Source organism: Pelodiscus sinensis, chromosome 12 (assembly GCF_049634645.1).
Source record: "Pelodiscus sinensis isolate JC-2024 chromosome 12, ASM4963464v1, whole genome shotgun sequence".
NCBI lineage: Eukaryota > Metazoa > Chordata > Testudines > Trionychidae > Pelodiscus > Pelodiscus sinensis.
In genome coordinates this window covers 48,636,033-48,655,573 of record NC_134722.1, presented here as the reverse complement: position 1 = coordinate 48,655,573, position 19,541 = coordinate 48,636,033, and the positions used below count along the sequence as shown (strand labels likewise).

General features: G+C 46.4%; 1 protein-coding gene across 2 annotated transcripts in view; it reads right to left on the bottom strand.

Moving 5' to 3' along the window:
* Positions 1–19,541, bottom strand: part of CTCF (CCCTC-binding factor) — a 58,175-nt gene that overhangs the window by 21,495 nt on the left and 17,139 nt on the right. The gene's annotated exons all lie outside the window — the stretch shown is intronic.

Here is a 19,541-nt window from a genome sequence, read left to right as displayed (position 1 = left end):
AGCACGCTGGATCAGGATCTTTTTCTATTCTGGAGGGGTCTAGCTAGTCCCAGCCATCTGTCTATGGTGTGCACGATGCAGAAGAGAACCCTGGTAAAAGATATTTTTGAGTTGATGTTGCTTGGTTTTAAGAGAGGCAGAGCTGCCCTTTGCTCTGTATACTCCTGAAGTGGGTGACAGGATAGAAATGTACAAGGTTAGCTATGTTTGAGTGTGCTCCGTATTTCCTGTAGTACTAAGCAACGTGGTAGAACAATGCATTAATGCACATCATGATTTCATAGGACTCCTCCACAGAGATCTAAGAAGTTTTCCTGGGGGTACTCGCCAATCCTCTGCCACAGGTCCCTTGGCAGAGCACCTTTGTTCCTTCCCCTATCGTAGGGAGTTTTCCTGTACCAATCACTTGTGCGGGGTCTAAAGCAGCACACATACCAGCAGTATAAGGAGCAAGTTTGAGCCACACGTCCAGAAGATGCAATCTTGCTGATGCCTTAGGAGTGAGGTATCGGCTTCAATGACCACAGATTGGCTGTAGAATTTACAATATTGTCCCTGATCACTTGCAGTAATCCCCTTAAGCCATCTACCCATGCAGAGAGTGGAGAGAGACACTGAAGGAGAATTTTAAAACAGAAAGGCAGAACTGAAAGAAGAGTGAGGAATGCATTGTAAAGGGCCAGAAGTGGATGAACCAAGTGATGGAGGAACAAGCAGAGATGCTGAAGTCCCTAATCATGCACCAGGCAGAACACATACAGAACTGACATTCATGTCCCCCTCAAACTGCTCTCACATTCCTCGCAACTTCCTGACTTGTCTCTGTATGCTGTTTACTCCACCATTCGGACAGTTTCCAAATGACAGCTGAACTTACCCAAAGTTATGAGACCCTCTACTACCCTGCGCTCTAATCTCCCTTTCCACCAACCCTTCAGTGTGCTTTAATTGGGTATTTAATAAAATCAAACTCTTTGAAACACAAGCCAGCTTTGTCTCTTACATGGGATGCTCGCTGCTAGTAGTAATACAGTGGCAGTTTGATCACTTACTGACTACAAATCCTGATCAGAATCATTACTACTTTCATGAAAGGTGGCAATTTAACAAAGCATGGCAGAGTGCTGTATGGAAAAACACATTAGTTGTGCTCATTGTCAAAATACTGCCTTAAGGCCCCTCTCAGATTGGAATTCCTCCCTCTTAGAACAGCCCTGGTATCTGGCTGCTCAAATTCAGCAGCCAAGATAAGCTCGCTTTAAGCGGTGTAACTGTACAACACCTACCAAGGGCCACGCAGCCAGACTCTCAGGGCTGCAATGGGGAGAGACCCCCTTTCCCTAGCACCAGCCCAGGAGCTGCTGTGGGGAGACAGAGCTGGGGTGAGTCCTTTCTCCCTGCTGCAGCCCTGGGACAACCTGCACACCAAACGGCTCATCTCTTGCTCCAGCCCAGAGCTCTCACTCCCCGCTGGAGCCCTCACCCCACACATACCCCTATAACCCAACCTTCTGCCTCAGCCTCCCCTGCCCCCATCCTTCAAACCCCAGTCCCATCCCCACCACGTGAATTTTGTTATATGCACCAATGTGGAGGCGATACATCTGTGACGTACACTCTGGTTTTGTATTCACTGTTCGATTTATTATGATGCGATTCCTACTGTCCTAGACTGCTCTGTAGTGAGTGCGTCTGTGTGTGGACACCACACCTGCACGGAACGGGATGGGATCTTTGGGTGAGAACTCTTGAGAGAAGGCACGGAAGGAATGGCCCAGGACAGCCTGGCACCTGACCCTAGAAGGAAGATGCAACCAGTGATAGTCAGATAATATCTGGGGTCCTGGAAGCAGGACAAAGGAGGAGGCGGAGCTACCTGGAGGGCTGGGGTCAGTTGATGGGTGCAAGAGTTAGTTTTTCAGCTGGCTCAGGGAGAAGAGAGCCTAGCTGGCTTGGGGGGCTGGGCAGGGGCCCAGAGGGCTCTAGACCCCTCATCCACAAGATGGATTATACTGATTGCTCCCGGTTCCTGTAACAAGTCTGTGCTACGCTGTGTCCCCATCAACGAATACACCTTCCGTTCTATTTGCTGTCCGAGACTCACATATGACTGCAGATGGGGGTGCAGGGCCTGATGACTCCCCCACACTATGTGACAGCATCTATCGCACATCACCTCCATACTGGTGCACATATAATTAACTCTGCACACGCATGGGAAAAATTAGAGGGAACACTGCCTTTGTGCCCCCTCGAGAAATGTTTTACTTTTAGTCTCAAATATGATGAAGCTCACAGCAGACTGCTATGACCAGTGTTCCCTCTAAACTGCAGGGCAGCACAGCTTCACAAGTGATTAATCAGTTCTGCCCAGTCAGTCAGCTCCATGCACGGAGCCCTGAGACTGACAGGATGGAGCTCATTAATCACCTGTGAAGTTGCTGCTGCCCAGATTAGTGGGAACACTGGCTATGACCCCAGGAAGATTTTCCTCATTTAGGTCTAACCTGCCACAAACGCAGCGCCAGCATGGTTTTACTCCACCAAAGGCACATGATTATTCTGCACGTGCTCTACCTACTGTGGATGCATCTCTTCCTGCTGTCCAGGTTTCCTGTGAAAGATTTCACAAGTCCTGGGAATGGGATACCCTGCATCTGAGTGACTAGGGGCATTTCAACATCTAGGTCGGGAAAAAAGTCCCTGCTTGGAGTTTTCAGTTGAGGCCACTGTTCCTGAAGACGTGTGCACCATCCAGCAATGACGTCAGTGAAACACCCATAGTTATCCACAAGTGCCTGCAATAGCAGAGAAATACTCCTTTCTACGGAGGTACTTCATCATAAGATTGTCTGGGGCCAAAATTGGAATACACATGCCATCTATTGCCCCGCTGCAGCTAAGGAATCCCATTACCACAAAGCCATCCAATATTTCATGCACACTGCCAGGAGTCACAGTCTTTGTAGCAGGATGTGATTAATGGCCCTGCACTTGTGTTACTACTGCTCAACGGTTGACTTTACAACTCCAATCTGATATGTAACCAACAAGCAGCATCTGGATTTGGAGCTCCAGTGATCATCATGTGCTTCTCCAAGAGGGAAGCTCTCATTTTGATGTTCTTGTGCCCCAGTGCTGCGGTGAGCTCAATGCATACTTGCTTGAAGATTGACTTTTTCCATCTGAAAGTTCTGCAGCCACTGCTTGTCATCCCAAGGCTGCATGAGGCAATTCCACCATTCTCTGCTTGCATACTGAATCCAAAAGCAACAGTCCATGCTGTGCAGCTGCTCCATGAATACCAAAAGTCACCTGGAGTTATTTCTTTCCATGGCACATAAGAGCAGACATACTGGGTCAGACCAAAGGTCCATCTAGCCCAATATCCAGTCTTCTGACAGTGGCCAATGCTAGGTGCCCCCAGAGGGATTGGACAGAACAGGGAATCATCAAGTGAACCCTCTCCTGTCACCCATTCCCAAATTCTGACAAACAGAGGCTAGGGATACCATTCCTACCCATCCTGGCTAATAGCCATCGATGGACCTATCCTCCATCCTCCTGTGGCAGACCACAGATCCAGTAATTGTGATGTCCACTCTGAGATGGGGTGCTCACAATATACTACATGAGCATCTATGATATAATCATAACATTGAGCACAACAGAAAACAGTGAGAGATCCATACTTTCAGAGAGAGACTGGAAGGGACCTCAAAGTCATCGAGTCCAGTCCCCTGCCCCCATGGCAGGACCCAGTACTGTCTAGACTATCCCTGATAGACATTTATCTAATCTACTCTTAAGTATCTCCAGATGGAGATTCTACAACCTCCCTAGGCAATTTATTCCAGTGCCTAACCACCCTGACAGGAACTTTTTCCTAATGTCCAACCTAAACCTCCCCTGCTGCAGTTTAACCCCATTATTCTTGTTCTATCCTCAGAGGCCAGTAAGAACAATTTTTCTCCCTCCTCCTTGTGACACCCTTTTAGACACCTGAAAACCGCTATCATGTCCCCTCTCAATCTTCTCTTTTCCAAGATAAACAAGCCCAATTGTTTCAGTCTTCTTTCATAGGTCATGTTCTCTACACCTTTAATCATTCTTGTTGCTCTTCTCTGGACCTTCTCCAATTTTTCCACATCTTTCTTGAAATATTGATAAACTAGTAAATGGGGGGCACTGAAAAATGCAGCTGGGAAGCCTACGGAATGCTGGGACAAAACAAACTGTGTCATGGGCCTTTCAGCTCACACCTCTAATGAAGACACAGAGCGGGGATTCATAGATGGGCGATAAATATTACTGGACTGAAAAAAAAACTTCATGCGAAGAGAGATTTCACTGTTAGGTACAGCTTAATTTAGAGGAGAGTAGAGAGGAATAGCAGGACAGTGAGTGGTTTACAAAGAAGGTAAATCAGGTGATGCTGGTCACATTGTAGTACAGTGAAAGTCTGAGGGTATGTCTACACTGCAATTAAAAGCCAGTGGCTGGCTTATGCCAGCTGACTTGGGCTTGTGCAGATTGAGCTAAGGGGCTGTTTCACTGTGGTGTAGATATTCAGGTTTGAGCTGGAGCAAGCACTAGGACCTGTGACGTAGCACAGAAGTAAGAATGGCATGGTACTGCAAGGAGGTATCGCCACATTTACTACTGTAGCCGCTAGCAGAAGCGCGGTCTGCAGACCTGGACACCAAGGCAGCAGCCAGCACTCTCTTCCAGGCCACCTTCAGGAGCCTCATTGCCAGCAGCAGTACAGAAATAAAAGTAGCACTACTACACCCTCTTCCCCCCCAATAGGCTAGCAACCTCCTGTAGGGTCCGGGCACCTCAGTTGAGAAAGGGAGCAGAGAAATCTGTTGTTCACCGAGGCATAAATAGGAAATGTTGTGGCTGTATAACATAAAATGTGTAATTTCTCCTCAATTTCACTAGATCCCACTCATAACACAGGATCAAGGGGATGTTAAAACTGAAAAGCTCAAATTTAAAATGGAATGTGACGGTTTAAAAAAATCCTCTTCTATAACTAATTAAATATCAATGGGACCAAGTGTTAAACAGTCGTCAGTAGGTAATGAAAACCCATACAGTTAGTTTAGGTTAGGATAATAACAAAAGGGACATATATCCTTACACTTCAAGGCACAAGCCATGATAGGATGAGGGTTACCATTATTCCATAGCTATCCACTTTTCTCTTTAGGAAAAAGGAAGTTTCACATGTTAGCACCTAAGTAATGTTAGTGGATCTTAGTCACACCAAGGGGCTGTCTCCTTGTTACTCACCATTTACAGTTGGTACCACCATCATGTTTTTAAACAATTCAAAACACACTAACTGGTATTAACAACATTTTTTAAAGAACATCTTTTCCTCCTCCAGCGTTGACAAGGTCTGTAGAGTTTCTTACACCTTTCCCTAAAACATCTGGTACTAGCCAATGTTTTTTGAAAAAGCAAGTTTGCAAGTCTGGAATATATCGACACAACACCACCTTACTATTAACATGCACATCTTTGTTGCCGATCATCTATGTACTAACATATGCTTACTCAGCTACCTATTCCACATGAACAACCGGTTTTCTAACTCACTCACCTCTGATGAGCTAGACATGTGACTTTGTGCCTTCCATACAGACCCAAAAACCTTTCCTGCAAAAGCTCATTTACTTCCATTTAAGACACGGTGCCATAGGTATATACTCTATTATCTACAAGCAGTTCACAACCCCCTCCTGTACACCAGGGATCTCAAACTCCCAGCCTAAGGATCATCTGCAGTCTGAGCACTTCCCCAATGCAGCCAATGAAATATTTTGAAAAGTTATTTAATCAGGCCCGCAGGGCTGCAGGTTCAGGGGCAGAAGGGAGCGAGGTCTCACACATGGCTCCCAGCAATATCCAGGCCTCCAGCGCCCACATAGTACTGGCCACAAAGGGTGCCACTCAGTCCAGGAAGCTGGGCTGGCTGCCTCTGCAAACTACGCTAACAAGGGAACTGCCCAAGATGACACACCTCTGACACACCAGGGCAGGGCTGGTGAGTTTGGCTTTTGGTTACCCCAGGTGCGGAGTAGGGCAAGAGGGACTCCCAGGGCAAGGATGTGGATGTTAGCATGAGGTGGCGGTGGGATTCCTGTGCAAGGACATATATATTAACAGGGGGAGGGGGGCAGGGGCAGGGAAGAGCATCCTACCATGTGGACATGGGGGAATCAGGGTGAGGACTCAGTTTCAGATCTTTTGTAAGACCCTCATCTCTGTCAGTATCCAGTATCCAGAAGCCCAATCAACTTCCATGTACTGTACTGCCAACCCAAGCATTCAAAACTCACGAATCAGCTTTCCCATACTCCAAAAAGAGAACAGCTTCTTGAAATCACTTGAGGATAAAAATACACTTGGAGATTTTTTTATTTGGCATCTGGTGTTAGAGATCAATGGCTGAACTCGGGGCATGTTTTCTAGCTTTTCTCCTATGGGGTGCCCTGGCCTACTGTAGGCAGGGCGTCACTCCAGCCCAGCAGAATGCATGGAGACCCCTCGCTCCCTCTCAGAGCCCTGCTAGAGGGGGGTGCCCTCTGGTCCACTAGGAGGATTTGAGGACTGCCCCTAGCTCTACAGTAAACGGAGTTTGAACCCACTGCTCTACACCTACCATTCAATTTCTAGTAGAAATCTCAAGTCACAAATCAATTCCTTCTGGTCTATGTCTTGTATTATCTTCCTGAGTAGGTCTTATGCCCTTCCACCTACATAGACTCAGGTATTCGCCTTAAATTCTACCCACTCTAGAAAGACTATTGAAACTGGGCTCAGATTATAGTCTTAGCCATTCCACACAGAGAACAATCAGAATGTATTACATTCCACAGCTAGTAACTTACAACTTTGGACAAGCAGCCTGATGCTTCCAGACAGACTCCTGCCTTACTAGGAGGGTTCCCAGAAGAGCAGAGTAAGGGGCATGGTTAAGGTACTTCTCTTACATTTTCAAACTTCACAATGAGTTATGTCAGTAGATGAACATTTTAACGGAGGGTTTCTTGGCTTTCACACATTTTGAGGTGTTTACCACCTTAATCCCATCTTATTGTGTGACTCTGGATATTAATACAAATGAAAATATTCCAGAGCTTCAAAGCATGGGAATCCTGCATTTCTCCTACACAAATTAGAATCATGCAACAGCCATTCAGATCAATGGCAATGCTCCAACTTATGAGAAGTCCTTCAGAACAGTTCTCAGCCATGGGTTTGAGGTAGGGATGTTAAATATCCGTTAATTGAATAGTCAAGTAACCTCATGAATTCTTATTGGTTAGTTGACTATTCTCTAGTTCCCAAGGGTGGGGCTGGCAGCCAGTGCGCTCCAGCATCAGTCCAGAGGAGCACCCTGCCACATCACGCTTGAGTTTAAAAACCAGCTCCCCTCACAGAATGGCTGCTTGTCGCCCTGTGCTGCTGCCTCTGATAAAGAGGCAGCAGCCCCTGCCTAAGGGCAGAGTCCGAACCCATCACAAGCCAGGACTGAGCCAGGCTGCTAGCCAGCCTGCTAAAAAATTTACTGGCCGGGGGGGAGAGGAAGGGGGAAGAGAGGGAAGGAGAAATGCGTGTAGTCTATAGCATTAACCTATACGTTTTAGCTTATTGGTTAATCGACTACACTAATTACATCCCTAGTTTGAGGCCTTATGGGTGGCCACAAGCAGGTTTTGGGGGAAGTCGCCAAAATTCAGCAAAGAGCTGAGCCAGCATTAGACTGACTGGGGCCCAAGGCAGAAATCTGAAACCTAAAGCCCTGCTGTCTGGGGCTGAAGCCAAAGCAACTTAGTTTTGCAGAGTGACATGGGACCCTGAGCAATTTCTCTGCCTACTACCCCCTAACAACAACCCTGGCTTTTAATCTACTGAAAACCAGCTGTGGTGGAGACACAAGGGACATGGGATTTTTATAGCATCTTGGGAAATCTCAGAAAGAAAAAGGTTGAGAACCCCATCTTCCAAATATCTGGCAATCTGAAGCACCCATGCAAAATCCTGACAAGTTTCACACCACTTGCTGACTCTGGGGAAAGGAATCTTTTCTGACAGAACCAAGGCAGGGTTTTACTATATCTGAAATTTCTATTTCTATAGCCAAGTATAGCCAGAGAAGAGAAAGATGCAGGAGAAAGAAATGCTAACACCAATTAGTACAGTTGCTGACATGGACAAATATATCCTTAATATAAATTTAAGCACTTTGTGCTGAATGCTTCAGCAACATGGCCATAAAATATTTACTTTTTCCACTGGGTTTTCCCATTTAAAAGTGCATATCATATACAATTAACCAAGTGTGATATAGCCACTTGTTCTGGTGCGCAACATCGTAAGAGATTTATTAGCAACAATACAATCTCAAACTAGAAAATAAAGTGTGCTTCCCCTAACTTCATCCAGAACTTTTCTCCTAGCTGAACTAGACAGATTTTTTTTCCTGGAGCAATGCAGGGCATAATTAATAAATAAAACATTTCAGGGAACTCTTTCTCTCTCATACCACCTTGGCAGAATTTAAGACCTAGTGATTGCAGGCATTCAGACTTCCATGGGTCAACTAGTAGTGAAATAGCAGGAACATTAATATCTGCACTAAGCGTTCCTGCACTAGACAAAAGGGCATTCCTGTGTTTTTGAAAGTTACAGACTAACACAGCTACACCTCAGACTTCTTAAACAAAAGGGGAAATTCCTGTTCAAAAGGACACTTTTAATGATAAAATAAAATTATAGCCTTGAGACAGCAGCCTCCTAGGAACAACTTTAGAAACTTGTGTGCCGTAAGTCACCAAAACTAGAGTTGGACAGATCAATAGGTAAGGATTTTTCCTCCCACAGATGCATGAGTTAGTGGCTAATGTGCCAGACAATATTAGACTTAAAAGAATCATGTGCTGTAAATCCTATGACATATTTTAACTACACTGAAGTGGGAACAGGCTCTCTTTGGGCTTGATTCCTTTCCTCTTCTAAATTGTGTCTGAATGTCAGCGTTCTCTTATGCTAGCTCTTCTCTGAACATTTGTATTCCTGACTCCTCTGTTCTTTTCATAGTCTGGCTGCTCTTCACTCAGCACTTGAAGTCAAAACAAATACTCCAGAATGGAGCAGATGAATAGTCCTGGTAAAACAATTTAAGGGGAGAAAGGGGAGGAGAGAGAAGTGTTCTCAGAATGTCTTATGTGATGAACAGCATGGAAATAGCCTAAGGCCTCCTATGCTGCTCAAGCAACAAACCCTGAACACTACAACCAACTAGTGAGCAACCAACAGAGGGAGCACAATATTAATTATTCCCTATTCTTTTTGTTAGACAGAAGTAACAACATCTTTCGGAAAAAGGCATGTGTGGATGGGGAAGAGTTTTTTTCCCCCGAAAGAAGCCTCCAGGAAAAAGCACAGGTGCCCTGGTGGCCACTCTGTCCATAGTAATCACAACTTAAATGCGAGATAGCATCCAATCAACGTGGACGCTATCTTTCAAAAAAAGCAGATCGCTTTTTCAATGCTCTCTTGCTGTGTGGACACTCTTTCGGAAGAAGTTTCTCCAGAAGATCTCTTCTGGAAAAGCTTCTTTTGAAAGAAGCCTGCAGCTTAGATGTAGCCTCAGTGTAGTGTTTCACAGCTAAAAAACAACAAATGGTCTGGTAGCACTTTATAGACTAACAAAACATGTAGATGGGATCAAGAGCTTTCGTGGGCACAGCCCACTTCTTCAGATGACCAGAAGTTTCACAGCTGTCATGCCTTTTGAATCGTCTAACAGGTGGCCTTTTTCTTATATTTAAAAATGTACAAAGTCTTTGAACCTGCACCCTGAAAATTTTTCGTAATAGTTATCTTTGTTGTCCCCTACTCACATAAGAGATTTTGCGCACTGTACACATATACCAAATGGTGACACTTTTCTGTCAGATTCTGAAGCGCTTATGCCCACTAGAATGGCTGCTGCGTAAAATATTCTCCAACAGTAGTTATACAGGTTGAACCTCTCTAATCCAGAACTCTCTTGTTCAGAAACATCCGCCGGCCAGAATGATTTTAGTTAGCCAGATGTCCACTTTCATGGGTGTGGCCAAGTTTCCTGCGGTTGCATAAAGTTTGTTTACAGCCACCAGTCCTGGCTTTCAGTGTTCAGCTCTTATTTGCCCCTAAATGTTCTCTAACAGGCCCGTAAGCAGCGGAAGTGTTGGTAATGCTGCTAGGCAATATTGACCCCCATGGTCCAGAAAACTGTCTCATTTGGAATCGGACTAGAGAGATTCATCCTGTACTTCTACCCCCTCTCTTCTCCCACTTCTAAGCTTCCACTTTTCCATAAACGGGGGAAATCAACTCTAGCCAATATTTAAAAATAACCAACCAACTTTTTTATGAAGCAGTCAAGGTTTCTATACATAATATGAGGCAAAGCCACAAAAAGAAAGAAATGAAAAGTTAGTGCACCTATCAGTACAAACCCCTTACTCCTCCAATCACAAGTGCACACCGGACCATTACAACAACTGTTGTAGGTCACAAGCCCCACTATTTTAACCCCCCCTTCTCTACATCAAAAACTTAGTAAGGGTAAAGGACAGCATCCATTAGAGTGACAGAGGGCAGATTAAAGTATGAGTGACCTGCGGAGAGCAGCACCTGTCACAATGACAGAGTAGATAGTCCAGAGGGCATTCTGCACCAACAAATTATAATTCTGCATGTTTCATTTGTCAATAAATAAATGCAGAGGCTCTGGCATGGCAGTGGGGAGCACAAGCCACTGGCTGCACAAAGGTGGGAGATCACCCTACAGTCCTTCCACCTCCGGGACGTGGACTCATCGGTGAGGCAGCATCTGACCCTGATAAAGAACAAGGCCTGGACCTACCCCAGAAAAACCCTGAGACCTTACCCCTCTGTTTCAGGTACAACAGGTGTAGAGCAAGCAGGCTCAACCACGCAGGATCCAAGTATACAGTGAAAGGATTTTGTGGGGGACAATCTGGGTGCAGGCAGCTCAGTGGGGTCTAGGTGTATGGGGTATAGCAAGGATGGGCAAGATGCAGCCCACCAAGTCTTTTGATGCAGACCACAGCCTGTCCCACTGAGACAGGCTCTGTTCTGTGCCTGCTGTAATGTGAGACTACTCAAAAATGGCCAGTGGTTTCCTCTAGGCACTTTGCGCCCCTGGCAGAGGCAAGGAAGGGGAGACTTGTCACTCTGCCTCTACCCCCAGCCCAATCACCCTTCTCTAGAGAAAAATGCAGCCCTTGACCACTTAAGAAAATCTTGGGGTGGCCCCCCTATCAAAAATTATTGCCTGCCCCTGGGATACCCTGAGGCTCACTGGAGGAGGTTCCCTGTACGGGGAAATGACACTCTGCAGGGACTTCCAAGTGAAGTGGGGTTAGGATATGCAGAGCTAAGGCAGTTCTGGTTGTACCTGGTCAGGCTTGGAAGGGGTGTCTGGGTAAGGGCGGTCCAGATGCACAGGGGCTGGGTAGATGGGAAGCAGCTCCTGGTACAATGCCCCTTCCACCCACCGCTGAGGAGCGATAGGGGCAGGAAACAGGGGAGGATGGTCTAAGATAGTCCCAGCTACTCCTTGCAGAGGAAGAGTAAGTACTGTCCTCTCCTGACTCCAGACCAGCCTGGACTAGCAGCGGATTCCGGGTCAGGTTAGGAGTCACTGGCTGGGATGTCCTTAGACCCTGGCTTATCTGGGTGCCTGAAACAATGCACCTGCACTGCTAGGGAATGGTGCATGATTGTTCTTGCAGCTCCCCTTTGCTTTCCTGTCAGAAAGCCATTTTTCTGCAGAGAAGCAAAGACATTTGCAAGGGACATGAGTTCTGTGCAATGCACAGTGGTGCAAAACTCTCCAAGGAGCAAATAGGGCATACTAGCGGAACTTATCCAGCATTGCTCAGGAAACTGGAGGAACAAAATTCAGAAAATGTAGGAAAGGAGGGGACCGTGAGCCAGAGGACCTCCAGAGCCACAGACTTTGGGGGCTGATGGCTCCTGGCCCAGACCTGACCCTGTGAGAGAAGCAGGACTCTCCTCCCCACGGGACCGAGCAGCCAGCCCCCAGGAGAACAGTACACAGTCATGCAGCCAGTAGCAAGAGGACTTCTTTTGCTAGGTTGGCTCAGGGATGCACCTGCCCTGCCTTGACAAGCAAAAGCTCAGAGCTCACATCTAACCCCGATGGCTGGAACCAAATACAGAAGAGCCCCACTCACAGTACAAACAGTAGCCAGCTGGCTTCACGGCAGCGTAACGCATCGAGGGTTTAACTTGGTCTCTCCGCCCTGCGCTGCAGCAGGCACACGGATTCCTTCTGCTTGGATATGGCCAGCAAGCTGAGCAGAAAGGCTGGCCGGCTTTGGTTTTGGTATCCTGGGGAGGGGGGTGGCAGGTGGGAAGCGACCCTGGGTAGAGGAGAGGTTACATGTGGGAGAGGCACCCCAGCTCGTGCCTGGGGCTTGTAGAAGCTGTAGAAACCATTTTCATATTTAGCTAGAAGCCATCTTGTATATCAGAAACCATTTCAGCTTTTCTCTCAAGCACGTAGACCAGAGTGAACTTTCTGTCACCCCGTGAGAAGAGGCCTACAGGATGGGCTATTGGTATGTGTTAATTGGGCTGGTTGGGACAGGAGATGTACTCCCTCGCACCTGTCCGCCATCTTGTTGATAAGGCTTTGTTTTTCCAAATTTAATTGAGGATTTCTGTAATTGGATGCCCTGATGTCAGACTGTTTGGTTAAGGGTATAAAGATACTAGGATTGATTGTATTAGCAGCTTTACTGGGTCTGGCTCTGCTGTGACCACGTTTGGCTCATGCTGTGCTTTATTAATTAATAAAGCTGCTTGTTAGCTGCCTAAACACAGAGGAGCGTGTTTTTTGCTTCGACAATTTGGAGGTTCCACCGAGATTCCTAACGCGCCACTTGCCCGTATGGATGGACCGGCACTCCACTTCCAAACCTCTCAGAGCGCTCAAGAGAAGGTAAAGGGGATACCTGTTACGAAATCTCCTGGTTGAGGGCTTGGGATTTGGAGTGACGGCCGGCCATCGGGGTAAGGGGAGCTACGGAATTCAATTTTGTGGAGCGGCTAACATTTTTGTCTGTCTGTGTCTGTCTTTGTCTATTAGGCCTGTCTTATGTGTCACAGTTCCAAAAGGGCACACCGGTGTCTCTAGTGAGGCAGCCATGCGCTGGACCCTCTGTGTTCGGACGCTAAAAGCTGGTGTGGTGCCATTACTCTCTCTCGGCACACGGAACTGTGGGGAAGCTTTGTTGTCTCTCTCTGTTATTTGTGGGCGTAGTACTGACCTCTGAGGCTAACCCCAGGCCATAGTGCCCCATTCCGCCAGGCTGTCTCCAGGCGCCAGGACGTGGTGTTCTGCCGTGCTGGGGCAGGTGCCGGAAACCCCTGCGAGGCAGGTGGACCTTGAGTCCAGTGCTTCGCAACAAAAAGGGGGGGGACCAGTGCGAGCAGGTGAATTCTTGATTCGGTGACTCGCAGAGCGAGCAGGCGGATCCTGATTCAGTGACTTGCAGAATATGGTGTAAGCAGGCGGACTTTGGTTCGGTGTCTTACAGAATTAAGCGCGCGCAGAAAATGGGGGTAGGTCAGTCTACAGGAATTCCAGTGCCTTTATGATAAGTGTTTTCTGGTATAGGATCCTAATGAAGTCTGATATTAAGTGCCGGGTGTCTTAGGGCAGCGTCACTTAATAGAAACCCATGGGAACTAGACAATAAATAAAGATGCAGCTAAATGTGGAAACTATAGGAAAAATGTGAAAAAGGAGAAAAAAATGTGTGTGGAAAATGAGTATGAATGTAATGAGTGAAGAATGAATGCCGTTGCATAGGTCTGAGACTTGAGCTGATCCCAGCTGCACCAGGGCTCTCCCACGAGGGAGCTCTGAACGCAAGGGGGGGGGGGGGGTCAGCTGAACCTCGAGACTCAGCGGATATGTGAGGGAGTGACGACTCCCCTTATTTCATGAGCTGCTAAGGTCTGACACTCTAGACCCGGCAGACTCTTTCTTTGGAGTGTGTAAAGTTAGTTTAAGTGGGGGTTAGTTTAAACACCCCCCACTCTGCCGAAAGGCACCCCTGTGTACTACATAATGGTCCAAGGACCTGTAAGCATTTAACAAATTGAAAAAAAGGAAAAATTAAAGCTATGAGGGATGAAAGTAAAGCTCAGAAAAGCAAAAATCCACCCTGCAGTAAGATAGGTAACTTAAAAGTTGCTGCAGCACCTCTGTGCCAAAATAATGCATAAGAAGTGGGAAAAAAAAAAAAAAAAAAAAAAAAAATTCTCAGTTTGCACACCTATATCAACCAAGCTTGGGGGGAAAATCTGGCACAACATCACCCCTCTATCCCTCTTTATAACGCATACACAGGTAGAGAGGAAACATGAAAAATAACTGAAAGGAATTAGCTCTTCCCTTTGAAAACACGGGCTCCTGTAACAAACTTGCCCGATCCAAAGCAAAACAAAGTTTAAAATAAGTTTAATAGTTTAAAGAAAGTGTTCCTCCAAATCCTAAAGGGGAGGAAAAAAAAAACAAAACAAACCTGCTTTAAGAAATGACTTGTTTCTTGCAGCCTCTTTTAATCATCTTAGCAATGAAACAGTCAAGTTAAACATTTAGCTACAGACACTTTGTTAAATCTATTAAAGAGAAAATAAGGAATTCTACTGAAACTTAATTGGTTAACCGCATAAAAGAATAGAATCTATACATTGTAAATTTGTAAAACCTGCACCCTAAGGGTTAAATGTGTCTTCCAAAGAACCTAATTATTGTTTAAAAAAATCCAAGCCCAGAAACTTCACAGTGTTTCTGGTCAAGGCTGAGCTGATAGCACTTTTGGCTTGCTTTCAGATCCAAGGTTGTGTGTGTCTGCAAACTGCCTGTCTGTTCTGGAAGGGGGGGAGCACTGTCCCCCATAAGTAAGTCTGTAACATTGCATGTGATTCTTTTCAGGAAAGAAAAACCTTTTGCTTGCTGGAATAGTAACTAGCAAGCACCTTGTTCTAAGAGTTTCTGTAGCAGTAAATAAAATAAGCCTGGTCTGCAGTACAAGAGAAAAACTGAGGCATGCCACTGATAAGGAAAGCTAGCAGCTCAGAGGTAATTCAAGAGAGTGGAAGGTCACGAGTACCGATGAAGCTCTCTTGTTCTCAGAAAGTTACAGCTCACTCACCCATAGAAGTGGTAAGGAACTAGATGTAACTAGTTCCCCTAGCAGATCTTAGGCAGTATTTTAAGTTATAATGGGCCACCCCGACGGGGGTAGAAATGTTTTCTTTGTCTTTCAGATCATCAAGAAGCGCTAATATCATATGAAAATTAACCGAAGGAAAAAAAAAAAAAAACCATGGTTCTGTGTCATGACATAAGTTTGTGTTCTGTCCAGATTTGTCTTGTGTGTATCTTGATTGTGATATATGTATTTCAAACGTTGTGTGTACAATATTGTTGTTCTAATGAAAGAATAATTTAAGTCCCTTGAATAATCTTAATATTGTGCTTTATATAAATGGTTCTTGCCTTTATAATTTTAGTAGAGTTTTAGTAGCAGGCTATGCAGTTTGTACTGTCTAGAATGTAGTGAAATCTGCTCCTCTACCTGCTGTTTTTCCCTTCTCTCCTACCATCGCCAGCTCCTACACCGTCTCTTTCAGAACTGGCCCTCCTGCAAGACCAAGCCCCAGAATCGGAAAAGCAGGAGTGGAGACTGGCAGGGTGCACCTTGCACCCAGACCACTTGTGGTGCAGCTCTGATGGCCACATTGTTGCCCCAGTGGTCTTGCTACCTCACCTTGCCCCCGTGCTCCCTAGATTGTCGCACGTTGGCAAAAGGGGGGATGGTAGCAATCCTAAAACAAAATTGGTTTGCTCCCAAATTCTCCCAAGCAGCCAAAGATTACTGTCTGGCTTGCCCTGTCTGCCAAGCCCACAACGTGGGTAAACCTGTAAAGACAGTTCCGGTAACCAGACCTCCGCCTTTGGGACCATTTCTGAATTTACAAATGGACTTTATTCAATTGCTTAAATGTCAATCTTTTAAATAGTGTGCTGGTTATTGTCTGCTTGTTTTTGGGATGGGTAGAAGCTTATCCCTGAAGGAAACATGATGACATCACAGTAGCTAAGAAACTTCTAAATTATTACATCCCATCATGGGGAATACACCTTGTGATCTCCGGTGATAAAGGTCTCCACTTTACTGGGCAAATTGTTCAAAAAAAACCTGGAAAAGTACTACTCTCCCAGACAAGCACTGCACTGTGCACGACACCTGGAGCGCGCAGAAGCAGTAGAAAGATGAAACAGGATTTTAAAGAACAAACTTGCTAAAATATGTGAGAACTCTGGATTAACATGGGTAGAAGCACTCCCGATTGCCCTAATGAGCATGAGAGCCACTCCTAATCAGAAAACTGGACTCAGCCCACATGAAATTGCATGTGGCCAACCTATGAGACTGTTAAGCAGCCCAGAAATTAACCTGGCTGATGCCACACTTGTTAAAGGAAGCATAGTCAAGTATTGACAGGAACTTATGAGGTGTGTACAGTCTTATCATTTACAGGTTAAGGACGCCTTCCAGGAGGCCCCAACTGAGCTGTGCCTTAAACTACAACCAAGAAACTGGGTTTGCGTGAAAGTTCGCCAACGGAAGACTGCCCTGGAACCCAGGTGGAAGGGTCCCTACCAAGTCCTTCTGACCACCCATACTGCTGTAAAGTGCGAAGGATTGCCCACCTGGATTCACGCATCCCACTGCAAACCCGTTCCAGTCCCTACAGAAGTTGTCCCCAACAAGGAGCACCGCAGACCTAGTACCGGAGACCCAGGTCCAGAAGCAGATGGGGATCACCGCAGACCTGGTACCAGAAATCCAGGTCCAGAAGTAGACGAGGATCAGCGCAGGCTTGGTACCGGCAATCCAAGCCCTGAAGCAGACGATCCTGAAAGACCGAGGCCAAGGTACCAGCTGCGGCCCAGAAAGACCTGCCAGCGATAGGTGAAGAAATCTACGAAGTCCTGAAGAACAGCCAGCATGAGGCTGGACAAACAATTCATGTTAAGCTTATGCTTAATCTTGTTTTTAATACCTAGCCGTTAACACCTATATGGTTCAAATGTATTTATGCTTTTAATGAACCAAGTTTCCCAAGAATTTAATTCTACAGGTTGCTGGATATGTGCTCACAGTCCGGTATATTCAGAAGGAGGCATCCCAATGATTCCAGTCCCACTAAACAACACTCAAATAAACGGCACACTGTTTAGTAAACTAAGCCAAATGATACTTGGCAGGATAAAGGGTTTACTAACCCAGGGTATATCCGCCTAGCCTTGACCCCAATTGGAAAGTACTGCTGGACATGTAACGGTTCAGGAGCCAGGGTGAGAAAAAGCCAAAACCGAATGGCCCTAGACTATGTCCTAGCTAGTAAGAGCGGGGTTTGTGCCTTAGTAAGAAGAAAATGCTGTGGGTATATTTCTGACACCAGCAAAGAAGTAAAGGAAGATGCCTCAGAAATTAAAAGAACTGTGAAACGCCTAAGGCAGGGGGAAGACTGGACCCTCTGGGATTGGTTGGGAGGCTGGTTTGGACATGTGGGAACTTGGATTTTGCAAAGAGTAGTTTTAGTATTGGCTATATTCTTTTGTGCTTATTGCTGTTTCTTGTTAATCAAATGCTGTATTTCTTGTATTCTAGAAAACACAAGATAGACCCTTACCAAAGGGAATGTGGAACTCATGATGTTAAAATAGGATGAGCAGAGAAAGGAACAAGAAATGTACATAAATACTTTAATGGAAAATGGAGGTATAAAATGGTTTCAAGGTTAGCCTTTAAAAGGCTAAAAGGGGGGAGTTGTAGAAGCTGTAGAAACCATTTTCATATTTAGCTAGAAGCCATCTTGTATATCAGAAACCATTTCAGCTTTTCTCTCAAGCACGTAGACCAGAGTGAACTTTCTGTCACCCCGTGAGAAGAGGCCTACAGGATGGGCTATTGGTATGTGTTAATTGGGCTGGTTGGGACAGGAGATGTACTCCCTCGCACCTGTCCGCCATCTTGTTGATAAGGCTTTGTTTTTCCAAATTTAATTGAGGATTTCTGTAATTGGATGCCCTGATGTCAGACTGTTTGGTTAAGGGTATAAAGATACTAGGATTGATTGTATTAGCAGCTTTACTGGGTCTGGCTCTGCTGTGACCACGTTTGGCTCATGCTGTGCTTTATTAATTAATAAAGCTGCTTGTTAGCTGCCTAAACACAGAGGAGCGTGTTTTTTGCTTCGACAGGCTGCAGGTGCCGCGGGGGGCAGGGCTGGTGCCCGAGACGTTGTGTGCATGGGGGTGGGGGCACTGTGTGCTGGCGGGGGAGGGGGCAAAGGGTCGGTTATGTAACCTTGCAGGTGGCAGGGGGTGAGTCCCAGGAGGCTACATGCAGGAGGGGTGCCCCAGGTCGCGCCCGGGGCTGCAGGAGGCAAGGCAGGACCCTGATCGGGTCCAAAAGTACTTTAAAGCCTTCTCCTGGATGAAAGGTTATCCCATGCAAAGTTTGGTTGCGGTAGCTCTTATAGTGTCCAAGTTATTAGCGCAGAAACTTACAAACATTCTCCTTTATATATTAGATAGGGTGGTACTTGGACAGATGTGGTGGAAGAAAAAAAATCAGATTCTCTGTCTATGTGGGGCACAGGCCGGCAGTTTGGGAGGTGGCAGGGGAAGGGTGGGGCGGAGCGGGGCTCTGTCTGTGTGGGGCACAGGCCAGCAGTTACGGAGGTGGCGGAGAAGGTGGGGTGGCAGCGTGCAAAAGAGCCAACCCCACTCCCCCTTCTTTCCCCCTCACCTTGTGGCTGCGTGTCTGGCCCAGGGCAGGTTTTAACCATCAGCGCCCTTTTCCACGCCGTGTCCCTGCTGGCGCTCCTGCTCTCCCTGGGTCCACCTGCCTGCCAGTTTTCACACTGGCTGAGGCACGCATGTGCCGTGAGGGTGGTCCTCCGCACGCCACCTCTCCGCAAGCGCCACAGGCCCAGAACAGCAGCGGCCTAGGAGCGCATTGCCGCTGGCGGAGCTAGTGCGGGGGGAGGGGGGGTAGGGAGAGGGAGTGGGGCCCCCATCAACCGCTCCCACAGTACCGTAAAACCTTCTCCTGGAGGAAAGGTTACCCCATGGAAAGTTTGGTTGTAGTAGATCTTATAGCGTCCAAGTTATTAAAGCACAAACATACAAACATTCTCCTTTATATATTAGATGTACCAATAGGTGGCTTAACTTTTTATTTCCTTGCTGTCTGGAGTTTAATCAGGTCTAGTCTACACTACAAAGGTTAGCTTAAATTACACTGCTTAATGCTTTCAAGTGTGTCATGCCCTGTGCAGAGTAACTAAGCTGACCTAAGACACAGTTTAGATCCGTGGTCCCCAACACGGTGCCC